Source organism: Mytilus trossulus, chromosome 7 (genome assembly GCF_036588685.1).
Source record: "Mytilus trossulus isolate FHL-02 chromosome 7, PNRI_Mtr1.1.1.hap1, whole genome shotgun sequence".
NCBI classification, from domain to species: domain Eukaryota; kingdom Metazoa; phylum Mollusca; class Bivalvia; order Mytilida; family Mytilidae; genus Mytilus; species Mytilus trossulus.
The window spans coordinates 67193695-67209466 of record NC_086379.1 but is presented as its reverse complement, the minus strand read 5'-3'; the positions used below and the strand labels follow the sequence as shown (position 1 = coordinate 67209466).

Sequence of the window (15772 nt, the reverse complement as noted above, 5' to 3'; positions counted from 1 at the left end):
TTTCATTCACAATGCAGAGCATGCTACATGTATCAAGTGTCGATGGTATGTTTTCCCTTTTGATTTTTGTTTGGTGTTTTTTATCGATTGATTGCTGTTGGATACGAATGCGTTTTTTTAGGGGGAGGGGGCAGGGACCCATTCCTCTATATGGAGCTACATGAATGGTGAAAGCATAAAATTTCTACATGTCACACAACATGGAAAGGACTATTTCAATGTGTTGTACTTAAATGTTTCATTTAAAACTAAATTTTCTCTTTTGAGACTTTATCTGTAATGTTCATACAATAATTTTAATTTAAATTGTATATTATTATGAACGAGCTTCTGGTTTGGAAAATATACACTCATGGCAAGTTATTATAGGTTCTTTCGGTCTCTTTAAAAATACACCACCACTGTATGTCTCTTACAGTTTTGTTTAAATGCTCTTCCCTGCACATAATTACTTATTTGTATGTTATATTCTTGTAGGATGTTGATTCAATGATAAAATCCTGTTTAATAAACCGTATTAGACTCTTGGAATTCTTCATTCTGTTGCTGAAATCTAAAAATAAAATTCAGGTACAATTTTCTTAAATAATCATCAAATACTACGGTAACCTTACCAATCAGGGTTATTATTAAGGAATTTTAAGATGAGTCCATATATTTAGCATTTCTGACACGTGCAATGGTGAGATTAAGGATTTTTTGTGATTTATAATTTATCATTGCAGTCTCCATGATAAACTAGAACAAGATAAACAAGAGTGCACACGCTGAAATGTCTCGCCTTCTTTACTTATCATTGATATTATGTTGATAGTCCTAAGTATAAAGCTTTATTAAAGACTGTCACATAAACTTAGCATTAACCAAGATGACTAAAAAAAGACCAATGAACCATGAAAATGAGGTCAAGGTCAGATGAACCATGCCAGGCAGACATGTACAGCTATGCTTCCATACAACAAATATAGTTGACATATTACTTATAGTTTAAGAAAAACAGACCAAAACACAAAAACTTAACACTGAGCAATGAACCATGAAAATGAGGTCAAGGTCAAATTAAACCTGCACGACTGACATATAGATCATAAAATATTTCCATACACTAAATATAGTTGACCTATGGCATATAGTATTAGATAAAAAGACCAAAACTCAAAAACTTAACTTTGACCACTGAACCATGAAAATGAGGTCAAGGTCAGATGACATCTGCTCGCTAGACATGTACATCTTACAATCATTCCATACAACAAATATAGAAGATCTATTGCATAAATTATGAGAAAAACAGACCAAAACACAAAAATCTAACTATAACCACTGAACCATGAAAATGAGGTCAAGGTCAGATGACATCGGCCAGTTGGACATGTACACCTTACAGTCCTTCCATACACCGAATATACTAGCCCTACTGATTATAGTATCTGAGATATGGACTTGACCACCAAAACTTAACCTTGTTCACTGATCCATGAAATGAGGTCGAGGTCAAGTGAAAACTGTCTGACGGGCATGAAGACCTTGCAAGGTATGCACATACCAAATATAGTTATCCAATTAGTTATAATAAGAGAGAATTTAACATTACATTCAACAACACTTATCTATTCAGTGATGCTCGTGGCCAAATTATTCAAAATCCAAAGCGTATATAAAAGATGAAGAGCTATAATAAGTTAACCCTTAAAATTAGATCTATGAATATTTTTTAGTCATTGCTATAACATTGTTTTTATTATCCATAGTTCATGGATGGAGTATGATGCATGCACAAATATTATTTTTTAAATTCTGTATTTTACTGATAAATATACTCACTTTTATAGTCAACATCACACTTTTACACTAACAGCAGCAACTGCAGGTGAGACACAGAGTTCTGTGGATCCATTTAGAAAATGTTCAATCTATGTATCCCTATGAAGATTTCTTGTTCCCTAGTTTGGTAAAATAATTAAGCTCATCAGTATGCAGAGGAAACCAGTTTTTACAATTTTAGATAAGTTAACGGACAATGATAACGGATAAAAATTTATGAATATATATAGATAAGACTTGAAAGAAATTATTTTGCCCAACATGCCCAGAGCATGAGGAAAATAACTCTCTGCAACTTAAAATGCAGGAACTAAATTGTGTACAAGTTAAAATAAACAGCTGCGCCATGATGCGCATGATACGCCTGTCGTCTTGTGTGATAGTTTAATGCAATAATCATAAATATTTTTTGAGAAAGTTTTAAGCAATAACCATATATTGTTTTTGAGATACAGAGGGACATATGAACCCCCAAAAAAACTGAATATCACTAAAATAAATTTTGAATTAAAACCAAAAAGTGTACAGATCTTAAGATTAATGTTACAAAGAAGTATGTAAAGTTTTAAGCAATAATAATTACATTAGATGTATGTTTCATTATAATACTTTATTTTGATTGGCTAACTGCACATTACGTGTTATTCCGTAGGCAATTGCATCACTCAATAACACTTTTCATTCATGATAGCACGTGGTCCCACAATAAAGTGCACAGGTAAATAAAATACAAAATTTATAAAATTCGTGTTTTAAGGTCATAGCTGAAAAATGTAATTATAAGTATTGAATGCTTCTTTTTGTAACTTTATAGGGTTGTAAAAGCGTTGACCGTGCGCACATTTTTGGTATGAAGCGCTTCCGCAACGACATCATACCATTATACGATTCAAAAAAATGTTTGAGGTCGTATAAAAAACACCTATAGTATAATTTTTTCATTTCACTGGATAATGAATTCCACGCTTTTGTGCCACTAAAAGAACCAGATGCTCCGCAGGGCGCAGCTTTATACGAAAACAAAAACTCCCAAAATCAATCCCAACCTTCCTTTTGTCGTCATAAACCTTGTGTGAAAATTTCATAGATTTCTATTTTCTTATACTAAATATATTGTGCAAAAACTAAGAAAAATGCTTGTTTTGGACCGTTTTGGCCCCTAATTCCTAAACTGTTGGGACCAAAACTCTCAAAATCAATCCCAACCTTCTTTTTGTGGTCATAAACCTTATGTTAAAAGACGTAGGTCCGGTAAGGGCCGATTTTGGTCTCAATTTTCAAGTTCATCTGACGAAATATTTTAGACACTTTTTAAACACTTAAGTGTCTATTTCAATTGATTCAATTAGTATTTGTGAAAGATTTCAACTGATTAAGTCATTAAAAACGCTCTGATTCAAGCTTAAATATGAAAAATCTATCAAATTCGCCAAAAATCGTCACTTTTCAGATGGTTTTGGTCAAAAATGAAAGTGGCCGCATCCGTGTTCATCCTCAACCTTTATATATATTATGTATTATCATCAAATACAACTTACATTTCAATATTATGGATGAACACGAATGCGGCCACTTTCATTTTAGACCATCTTCGCTAGCCAAGGGTTACGATCCACTCCCGCTCTCTCGTAACCCTTGGCTAGCGAAGATGATTTTAGACAGAAACCGTCTAAAATTTGTCTAAAATGCTGAAATTGTGAAGATTTCAGTAATTTAGCGTGACTTTATGATGCTAGTACCCGATATATGTGCATTGTATTGTCAAAAACAGCCCATATTTATGTACCAGAATCATTCTACTTTCCAATAAATGGCTTAACGATTACATTATCACAATTTTGTAAAACTGCTATATTTTGGGGCCAAAAAGGAGTCTTACCGTACCTACTCCTTTAATAGAATTCTGTTTACTGAAAGTTCTTGTGCGAAAACCAAGTAAATTGCTATTTTGGGCCCTTTTTGTCCCTAATTCCTAAACTGTTGGGACCAGAACTCCCAAAATCAATCCCAACGTTCCTTTTATGGTCATAAACCTTGTGTTTAAATTTCACATGTTTACATTCACTTATACTTAAGTTAAAGTGCGAAAACACCAAATGCCAACGCCAACGTCATACCAATATACGACCGAGACCACAATTGTCTGCTCTTCTTCGCTTCGTTGTTCACGAATATAGTCCCTAGTGTTTACTCGTTTAAACTAATATGATATGTTACTTGTAACTTTTCTTTTCATTTAAAGTACCTAATACAATACCAAAGAGCTTTCAAAACTTAAAATTACTGGAATTTATTACAGCTTTGTGTTTATTAACTTAATTCTCTGGTTGATGAGCTCTTTTGTGGCCGGTAACAGAGTAGAGAGTAAAATCACTAAATACTGAACTGAAGGTCGTGATAACGTCGCTGTGAGATCGTAGCGCAATCTCTCCGAATAGAAACACGCTTTCGCTACGCTCTCGCAACGATTGTACAGCAACCTTTGCGATCTTACTTCGATCTTAATGCGCTTTCACTACGCTTCTACCACGACCTAATTTCGCCACGACCGCACCACGATTGTTTTGAACATGTTGAGCGCTCTTCACGATCTTGAAGATCTCACCACAACCGTGGTACGACCTTACTGTGACCTACACGATCATCAAAATTTGCATTTTTTCCACAGATCGTAGTGCGATCGTGGCTTAGTGGGACTGGGGTATAAGAGAAAACTCAATTCGGAACATCCATAATCACATGGCTAAATCAAATAACAAAACGCATCAAAAAAAGGGATAGACAAGAATTATCAATTTCCTATTTTGGTGTCTGTATGATGTATAAAATATATAACTTTCTCACTGAATGTATACAAAGAGGGTAACCAAAGATTTTGCGACGATGCAAATATTAAACTTTACAATATAAATAAATATCTTTAACCAACGAATTCAAATAGCAAAAGTTATGCAATTAACAAATATATACTTATATGCTTCATGTAAATTATTTAACAATGAAATACATTAATTATGAAATTTGAAGTTTTACCAAGGGCGCTAATAATTAATTAATAACACTGTCTACCACACAGCATTTCGGGGACACTCCCTCTGGTATCTTTCCCCCTCTTTTATAGCTGACTATGCGGGGGCTTTTTCTAATTATTTGGGGCATTATGATGACATAAAGTTGCTAATGTTTGTGTCATATAGACACAGAGTCATCCGCATTGCTTCCCTCAATCTTTATTCTATCACCAATAGTTTCAACACCTAGTCTGATCATCTTCTATCCTATCATCTTTAAAAATTTTAATTTGAAAGATTTGCAGATTAAGTTCTACAAGAGAACGTTGTATAGCAGACGACATGTTGCCAGTATGAAAATAAACCCGAAAAAATTATACATGTTTTCGGTTATTTTCGGAAGTCAAACACCACCACATAATGAAACAAGCGAAACTGCGAGCTACTGCTCACTGATTATACCCCCGCCGCAAGTGGATAATATAAATAGTGTAAAAATATGCAAGTGTTCGGTAAACAGGAAGTTGTCGAGTGATGAATCTGAAAACGCATCACACGGTATAGCTGACTTATATAAATCCTGAAACCAAATTTCAGAAATCCTTGAATTGTAGTTCCTGAGAAAAGTGTGACGAAAATTTTCAACTTGGCTATCATGTGTAAAATCATACAAGTGTTCGGTAAACAGGAAGTTGTCAAGTGATCAATCTGAAAACGCATCACACGGTATAGCTGACTTGGATAAACCCTGAAACCAAATTTTAGAAATCCTTGTATTGTAGTTCCTGAGAAAAACGCGACGAAAAATATTCATGGGACGGACTGACTGACGGATGGACTGACGGACGGACGGACGGACGGACAGACAGAGGTAAAACAGTATACCGCCCCTTTTTTAAAGCGGGGGTATAAAAAAGCACTGAAAGTAATTGATAAACCACCTAGTATAATATATTTTGAACCAAACATAAAATATTTTGACCACTGATCATAAAGTTGTTTGAACTGAACATAATATTTATTTTACTGAACATAATGATCAGTCTACAGAACATGATATTTATTTCACTCAACATAATGATAACAGTTCTGATAATAAAGTGCTGCGCTTTAGCGCATGATACGCCCGTTGCTCTTTTAACTTGTTTTTAAAAGTGTTAGTTATTGTCCCAAAATTGGAAAATCCCCACTTTTTTAAGCATAAAAATTCATAACACGGAAATGTAAAATCTTAAATTTATAATAATTGAAAGGGAGCTTACATCAATAGATATAAACAATTCACCAAAGTTTCATGGACATTGGTGAAAGCCTTTTTGAGTTATTGTCCGAAGTGTTAAAAATCCCCCTTTTTTATGAATAAAGCCCCATAAATCCAAAACTTAAAATCTGAAATTTAAAAAAATTGAAAGGGAGCTTGCTGACCTCAATAGATATAAACGATATACTTAAAGTCTTGGAAAATATCAATGCAGATCCAGTTGTAGTTGGTGATGTTTCATTAAATGCACTTTTGTATGCAGATGATATTGTATTATTATCTGATAGCAAAGAGGGTTTGCAAAATTGTCTCAATACATTAAGTAATTATTGTTCTTCTTGGAAATTGCAAGTCAATACAGAGAAATCAAAAGTAATGGTTTTTAATTCAAACGGAAAGTCTTTTCTGAACGAATTTTATTATAATGGCAAATCCTTAGAGACAGTTAATACTTATTGTTACTTGGGTATAAATATTAGATATAATGGCAGTTTTAATGTCGCCATCACTTTGCTTATGGAAAAAGCTAGGAAAGCGTATTTTAAAATAAAGAAAACAATAGGATTAGATAACCCTTGTAAACTTCTGGAAAAACTTTTTGATTCCTTAGTAGCCCCTATTCTCCTTTATTGTAGTCAAATCTGGAGGATTATTTCGACATTTAAAGACAGTGATGCCTACGAAAAGTTGCATTTAAAATTTATTAAAGAAATCTTGGGAGTACACTGTAAGGCCTCGAATGATGCATGTCGTTCCGAACTTGCAAGACTGCCATTGAAAAATAGGATAATGTTATCTAGCATTAAATTCTGGGATCATTTAATCACTTCAGAAGGAAGTTTAGTTCACCAAATATATAATGCTACAAAAAAAAGCAACCCATGGGTTAAAAAGTTAAATATTATTATTCAAAACTTAGGTTTATCTTATTTGTCAAATGATAACCTTACTATTAAACCCCTGTTTGGTTTCATAAAACAAAGACTAACTGATCAGGGTTTTCAGGAACAACATGCAAATATTTCAGCATCTCCTAAATTAATATTTTTCCAGAGTGTCTACAAAATTAATGAACGGGCAGGTTATGTTGATGCTTTAAAAAATAGATCAGATCGATCATCATTATGTAAATTAAGAGTTAGTGCTCATAACCTTGCCATTGAAAGAGGAAGATATTTAAAAATGCCCAGAGACCAAAGAATTTGTGAAATCTGTAAAAGTGGCGAAATTGAAAATGAACAGCACATGTTGCTACACTGTAGCGGTTACTCCAGTATAAGAGAGTCTTTTGTATTAAAAATGTTTAATATTACAGGAAAAAGTGTAACCACATTGTGTGATAAAAATATAATAAATCTCATACTTAATAATACATCCTATAAGGCACTAAAATTATCTTCCTCTTTCGTAACAAATTGTTTTAATGCAAGAAGTAATCTATTGTAATAGATTTTCATTATACCTTTAATCGTTTATTCACATATATATATAATTGTTTGTATTTTACTACCATGTATAGCAAATTGTTTATCCATTCGGTCATTACCATTTATTGTAAATGCGTTTGTGCCAATAAAATATTGTCTATTGTCTATATTGTCTATATTGTCTATAAACAATACAACAAAGTTTCATGGACATTGGTGAAAGCGTTTTTGAGTTATTGTCCGAAGTGTGGACAAAGGACCCCCTTTTTTATAAATAAAGCCCCATAAGTCCAAAACTTAAAATTTGAAATAAAAAAAACGAAAGAGAGCTTACGTCAATAGATATAAACAATTCACATAAGTTTCATGGAAATTGGTGAAAGCGTTTTTGAGTTATTGTCCGAAGTGTGGACGACGGACGGACAGACGGACGGACAACGGTATACCATAATACGTCCCGTCTAAAGACGACGGGCGTATAAAAAGTGTGTTTGACCACTGAATATTTCGGTTTCTGTAATCAACATAATGAGAAATCTACATAATATAATAGTATGTTGACAGAAGATATTTTCAAAAGTACTGAATATAAAGACAAAAGTATATTGATTAAAGTGCTGAATATAATGCCAGATCTGCACAATATAATGATTATTCTACTGATCATTATGATGTTATTGTTCAACATAATTTTTATACTACTGAACCATGTGAACATAATAAAAAGGGCACTCATAATCGAGAAAAAAAGCTGAAAATAATTAAATTTTCACAGCATATACTAAATATGAACAACGAAAGACAGCGATCACAAATAGATTCTGGGTGTATCTGTGACTGAGAAATGTGTTGGTCTTGAACCACACACACACAATAAACAGTACGGACTCTGACTCTGGGACTAGCTCTTGTAACAAAAGACGACTCTGGTTAGCGCGATGTATAATTTAATAAGTGCAGCATGGAATACAATTGTACAGAGTTGGGACTGCTCAGTGTAATACTAAATCCATTTTGCCACATCAAAATAACAACATAGTTTATATAACAAACCAAAACTACTTGTACTTGACAAATATTTCTCTAAATGAGTGAGAAAATTCAAATAAGGGATAACAGAAAAATTAACACATACATGTAGATAATAATTAACAATTATAGAACATACAGACTTATTTATGGGATTAAAGCCTTGGCTTGTCAAATACGAATAATCTGAGACTACTATAACATGTGTTATAGGAGTTTCAGGAATAATAGATCATTTTGAAGTAAAATGTCGCCATTTTAAAAAAAAAACAAATTAAAACATGAAATTATATTAGTTTAATCTTTTAAACTTCACTTAAATCTTGCACAATAAAAATGTCAAAATCCCTAGTGAAATATTGCAAATATAACAAAATCACTGGTTTTACAAAATCTTTAACAAAATGTCCAAAAAGTATCAAAATAAATTTTTGTCCATTTTTCCACTGTGACACAGCTATGGCGTTCCATATTCCTTGTCAGTCCTATTATATTCATATATGGTATTTGAAATGAAAATAAGCACAAAACCAGTCATTTTAACAATTAAGATCCTATCAAGGAACCCTTTTAAGGTGACTATATCAGAGACAAAAACAAAATGTATACAATAAATATAAAAAAAAGAAGATGTGGTATGATTGCCAAATAGACAACTCTCCACAAGAGACCAAAATGACAGAAATTTCCAACAATAGGTCATCGCACGGCCGTCAACAATACTGCATAGTCAGCTATAAAACTTTAAAAAAATAACAATGTAAAACGATAAAACTAACGGCTAACTCATGTACAAAAAATGAACGAAAAACAAAATGAACACATAAACAAACAACCACTTAATAAGTATACAAGACAAAAAGAAAAGGACAGTACAAAATATGTTAAGAATCTAATCTAAAATAAAAATGAAAATAATCCTCAGTACAAAATAAATATTTAGATATAAAAAAAGGTGACTAGATGCTCTGCAAGGGTAATTAGCATATTTCGAATTTTACTTAATATGTTTTTGACCAGCAATTTAAAAAAAATAGTAAATACATATTTAAACAATAAAACAAAGAATTTTTCATCATAGGATCGGGATATTGTAACTTGATAAAGGAATTCGAATGTGAAATGGTGGTAGGTAACCACGGATCCAAGAAAAGACACGTATTATATGTCAATAAACACGATATTAAAATAAGAAGATGTGGTATAATTTCCAATTAGATTTCTGTTTACTACAAGCTATAACTACAGGAAGAAAAAGTTCAAATAAAATTAAATGTTATCAAGGATTGGAGAGGCCTTGTTATCTGAAAGACAGAGCAAACAACATGATTTTTTTATATCGGGAACTTTTCAATAGTCCCAACTATAGAATCCGACAAATTAACGAAAACTTTTTTTTTAGTGAGAACAACATTTTATCAAACCATAATTATTTATATCTTCAATATAAAAAGAAGGAGATGTGATAGGATTTTCAAAGTTAAAAAAATAAATGGATTTAAGCAATTATAGTCGGTAATAACAGGTTCCGACATGAAAAATAAGAATTAATACACAAACTGACGGCCTAATTCATAATCAAACAATTTACGAAAAACATATATGACATACACGAAAAAACGACAAACACTGAACTACGGGCTTTTGACTTAAAACAGGTACATACAGAATTTGGCGGGATTAAAAATGTCTGTGTGCGCTCATTTCTAAAAAAAAAAAAAACTTTCACAAAACAAGACCAAACTATAAAAAAAATCAGTTGAATGATCGGATCATCATTTTTACTATCAATGACGATATCAGATCAGGTGCGGGATCCAAACCACGGAACACCCTGAAATTCCACAAAATAAAAAAAAATCGAAAAACTTGAATGGGGTTTCAATCTCCACTCATGCCGGATCCGCTCAGTCAGACTCAACTTTTGAGTGTGTAATTTAGGTATAAAAAAATTACAACAATACAAAATAACTTACTGATATTAAATTGTAACAAAAAAAGGAGAGAAAATCATTCCAGACATGTGTTGCAGCATTGGATTACAGTAGTTTTGATAAATATTTATATGACAGAAGTATCATGGAAAACATAAACTAATCATGAATGTGGCAGAAGAGATAGTACACGGTTTATGTTCTTCTCATTGATATTGTTCAGGAAGGCTCAGAGTGATTGTACAGTAAACTTGCAAGCGATTGTACAGTCAATAAAAATATCCGACATGGAGAAAATGAATATATTTGGATTTCTACTGGAACAATGACTTCAAAACTTTCAGACAGGTACGACTATATATCAGAAAAGGTACATGTGGAAATTCAAGTAGCAAACATTGATTTTTTGATGTTTTTTTAGACATTTTTCGTCGTTTTTTTTATACATTTTTGATCCCTTTTTGATCGTTTCACACATCATGGAGCTCCATCATTCTAAGGAAAACGTTTGGATGCACATAGCTTTCTTATTATTTTATTGCTTCTTTATGAGAATATTTAAGCTACCAAAACCTGAAGCAGAAACTTTACATAGCTATATATAGTAACATAAGAAACCATCAAATTTTCTTCAAGCAACTTGTTATTTTGCAAATGTCGGGGCCCCTTTTGACAGTCTCCCGAATGACCAAATTATTAGAAAACCGTACAGTTCCGTTTCCACACTATGGTACTGGTCTCTCCGAATAGAATCACGCTTTCACTACGTTCTCGCTATAATGATACAGCGACCTTTGCGATCTTACCACGACCTTAGTGCGAACTCACTAATACCTGATTCCACCACGATTGCTTTGAACATGTTCAAAGTTGTATACGCTCATCACGAACTTGAAGACCTCACCACGACCGTGATACGACATTACTGTGATCTTCAAGATCGCGCTACGATCGTCATTATTTGCATTTTTTCATAGATCGTAGTGCGATCGTTGCCTAGTGTGACCGCAGAATTAAACTTTATTAGTTGAATAGAGCCACATGAGCTTAACAAAAAAATATTACTTCCCTTAGCCCCATATGTTTACCATTTCCTGGTAACAGGACTCAATTTGGCAAAAAAGAGGGAAAGTGCAGAGTTTATAAATTAGCCAAATTTTGTTTAATAAAAAGAAAAAATATAGCTATAGATATTCAGACATTTAAAACTTTTCAGTTTAAAAAAACAAATAAAAATTGTGTTCAAAAGTAAACTTTCGTTAAAAAATATGGATTATTAATTGAAGAAGAAAAAACAACAAATTGCACACATTTAAAAACATTTTATATATAAAACAGAATTTACAAATAATTTAGCATAACACAGATAATGCTTATCTGTTTATCTTTTAATACAAAAAAGTTATGTATTCCTGTCGACAGGAAAAATATGTCCACAAATCCGAATTTTGAGCGTCCGTCGTCGTTAACTTATAAACAAATTTTCTCCTCTAAAACTAATGGGCCAAATTTTACCAAACTTAGCCATAACCATCATTGGGGTATCTAGTTTAAAAATTGTGTCCGGTGACCCGCCAAACTAACAAAACTAACCAAGATGGCCTCCATGGCTAAACATAGAACATAGGGGTTAAATGAAACCAAAGCATTGAGCAAATCTAACAAGGGGTAAAATTGTTAACTAGGTCAAGATCTATTTGCCCTGAAATTTTCAGATGAATCGGACAATCATGGGTTGTTGGATTACTGTCCCTGAATTGGTAATTTTAAGGAAATTTTGTCGGTTTTCTGTTATTATCTTGAAAATTATTATAGATAGAGATCAACTGTAAACAGCCGTTATGTTCACCAAAGTAAGATCTACAAAAAAATCAACATGATTGAAATGGTAAGTTGATCCCTTAAGGAGTTATTGCACTTAATAGTCACTTTTTTACCAATTTTTCGTAAATTTTTTACAAAAATCTTCTCCTCTGAAACTACTGGACCAAATTCAACCAAACTGAGCCAAAATCATTATTAAAGTATATTTTTTATATATCTGCTCTAAAAAAAATCATATGAATTGTACAACTGGTTGGTTGGTTGCTGTCCCCCAATTGGTAATTTTTAAAGAAATTTAGCCGTTTTTGGTTATTTTCTTGAATGCTATCATATATAGAGATAAACTGCAAATAGCATTAATGTTCAGCAAATTAAGATCTACACATAAGTCAACATGACCGAAATGGTCAATTGATCCCTTTAGGAGTTATTGCCCTTTATAGTCAATTTTTAACAATTTTCATTAATTTGGTAAATTTGGGAAAGTTTTTACAAAATGTGTTCCTCTGTAACTAAAGGGCCAAGTTCCTTACAAATAGAGAAAATTGTAAGTAGCAAGAATGATGAGTAAAGTATGATCTACGAACAGATCACAATCACCAAAAAAAAATTTTGTCATGAATCCATCGTTTTCCTTTGTTTAATACACCCAGGTGCGCAACACAGGCTCTTAAGAGCCTCTAGTTATACTTCATTGAACTCTTGATGCCGTCCCTTAGGCCGTTAGTTTATTTCATCTTAATTGTTTCACATTTTTTTGTCGTGGCTATTTATAACTGATATACAGTATGGGTATTTGTCATTTTTTGTCAAAGGCCGCACGGTTGGTTATAATTGATAATACTACTTCATTAATCTCCAGTTGATAGTTGCCAAATTGGCAGTCATACCACATCTCCTTACTTGTTATGATATTGTATACATTTTTCGTACATGACCTTAAATTTCGCGTCCTGTCTAAACTATATATGAAATATTAGTCGCTTGACATTAAAAGCAAACAACTAAAAATCAATCAATTTAAACTCGTGTTTAATAAGTAGAAAATCAATTAATTTTTGGGTCAAAAGGGGGAGGTGGCAGGAGGTCTTTGAATGTAAATATGGTGGCCTGGTAAGAGCTGGAATCAATAGGCATGCTTAGCGACAAGTTAAGACTTTAAAAATAATTAAAAAAATCCGCAAAAAATCGTGCTGCCCCATTCCCATCCTTAGAATAACAAAAGGTCGTACCCTTACTGTTATTGTCCGTGTGTTTTATCATTTATCCAGCTAGTTGTCCATATAGTGTCCTTCTAAGGAGGCAACTGTTTAATATTCGGGGGGGGGGGGGGCCTTGATAATCACAAAAATAAATGATTTGTTCTGTGGTAGTTTCAAATACATAACCTGACTTACATTGCATTGAAAATAAACTCTGCAGGTCTATTCGAAAGTATTAGATGGCCACAGATTCTTCATGAAATTCATTTTTTCCCAAAAAAAAGGTCGTGAAACACTTCCGAAAAGTTCATATAATAAAATTATTAATACTATTTAAAATATACTTGAAATGTCTGAAAAAGGGTTTCATTTAACTTGAGCTATATTGTGTCAGATACACATACCTCACTTTTATTACAGGGCAGTAACTACATTGAGGCAAATTTTATGCTTACGTTATAATTTTATATATACTCAAAATTGGAAAAAAAAAAGAAGTATCAATTTAGATATTTCTCATCAGACTAGTTATTTTTCCTTAAATCTTTTATTTATTTATTTATTTATTTCAAAGTCTAATTTTCTGTCAACCAATGTATTCGCTGATACTGTTTTTCTCTTTAGCCCTTTTTAGCCTTTTTTGCTGCAATATACTTGATACATAATTTTCTAAAGTTGTTATTTTACAATTTTTTATGCCTCAATTATGGGCATTATGTTTTCTGGTCTGTGCGTGCACTCCTCCATCTGTCTGTCCCACTTCAGGTAAACGTTTTTGGTCGAGGTAGTTTTTAATGAAGTTGAAGTCAACTTGAAACTTAGTAAACATGTTCCTTTTGTCTTTGTCCGAGTTGTCATTATAGATGGTCCTAGCTGTCTTTTTTAGACGGTCCGAGTTGTCCCAGGACGGACATGTTCTGCAACTAACTAAAATGCCCCAAGTTTGAACACGTTATTTGATTTCGTGATCACCATACTAACCAAATGAAATGTGAACTACATTGATATATTTTGTAACTTTTTACCTTAAAAAATCCTGGTCCTATGGAGATTTGGAAGTTGTCGTCAGCAAAAGATTAAAACACCGTTCATTGCGGGCTTCCGTTGTTGTTGATTTCAATATTTTATGCAATGTCAATTTCATCATGCAATACTTTCTCCGCAATCAGGGGTTCATTAAGGGATACACACAGTTTGATATTCATGCTAATAATATATAACAGTTACGATTTAAAAATCAATTTTAATTTAGGTTGCAGTAAGAAAAAAACAATATTAGTAGGTCAATGTCATAAAGATATAAACTTTTTAGTATTCTGAATAAAACTGGGGAAAGAAAGGGCGCATTTAAATCTTGCCCTATCCCAGTTTCGCAGTCTCATACATATTTTTTGTATGAGGCTAAGAATCTTGGGAAGGACGAGGTTCTACCGAGCCCTTCCCCAGTTTTGCGCCAAGCAAAAAAAAAGTTTATATTTTTCTGACCTTGACCTAATATTGTTTTTATACTGCAACATAAATTAATAAATTGATAGCTATTCAAATCGTAACACAAACGAAAGACTTATTTTCATCCCTTCATGAACCCCTGATTGTGGAGAAAGTGTGCCATAATGAAATTGACATCGTACACAATAGAGCTTTGTTACAATATTTTATATAAAATAAACACAACTAGTTGCAGTATAAAAACATTTTATATTTTTCTGACATTGACCTTATATTGTATGTGTAGAAGTACTGAAAGATGACAAAAGTTTTCAGTACTGAAAAATGACTGAAACTTTCAGTACTGAAAAATGACTGAAATTTTCAGTACTGAAAAATGACTGAAATTTTCAGTACTGAAAATGGCTGAAATTTTCAGTACTGAAAATGGCTGAAATTTTCAGTACTGAAAATGGCTGAAATTTTCAGTACTGAAAAATGGCTGAAATTTTCAGTACTGATAAATGACTGTAATTTTCAGTACTGTAAACAACTTTTTCTCAACATTACTGAAAATGATATAAAAATGTATGTACTGAATAGTGATGTTTCCTAAAAGTACTGTTTATATAGCGGCATTTGATGTACTGTTTAGTAATGTTTCCTAAAAGTACTGTTTATATAGCGGCATTTAATGTACTGTTGAGTGATGTTTCCTAAAAGTACTGTTTATATAGCGGCATTTAATGTACTGTTAAGTAATGTTTCCTAAAAGTACTGTTTTTATAGCGGCATTTAATGTACTGATTAGTAATGTTTCCTAAAAGTACTG

At 32.5% G+C, this 15772-nt stretch overlaps 1 long non-coding RNA gene across 1 annotated transcript; it reads right to left on the bottom strand.

The window, feature by feature from the left end:
- Nucleotides 1–234: 234 nt before the first annotated feature.
- LOC134727227 (uncharacterized) lies at nucleotides 235–14619 on the bottom strand. The gene is made up of 3 exons (XR_010108740.1): nucleotides 14538–14619; nucleotides 1825–1943; nucleotides 235–553 (listed from the first exon to the last, which is right to left on the bottom strand). It is a non-coding gene; the product is annotated as an uncharacterized LOC134727227 (long non-coding RNA).
- Nucleotides 14620–15772: the final 1153 nt, after the last annotated feature.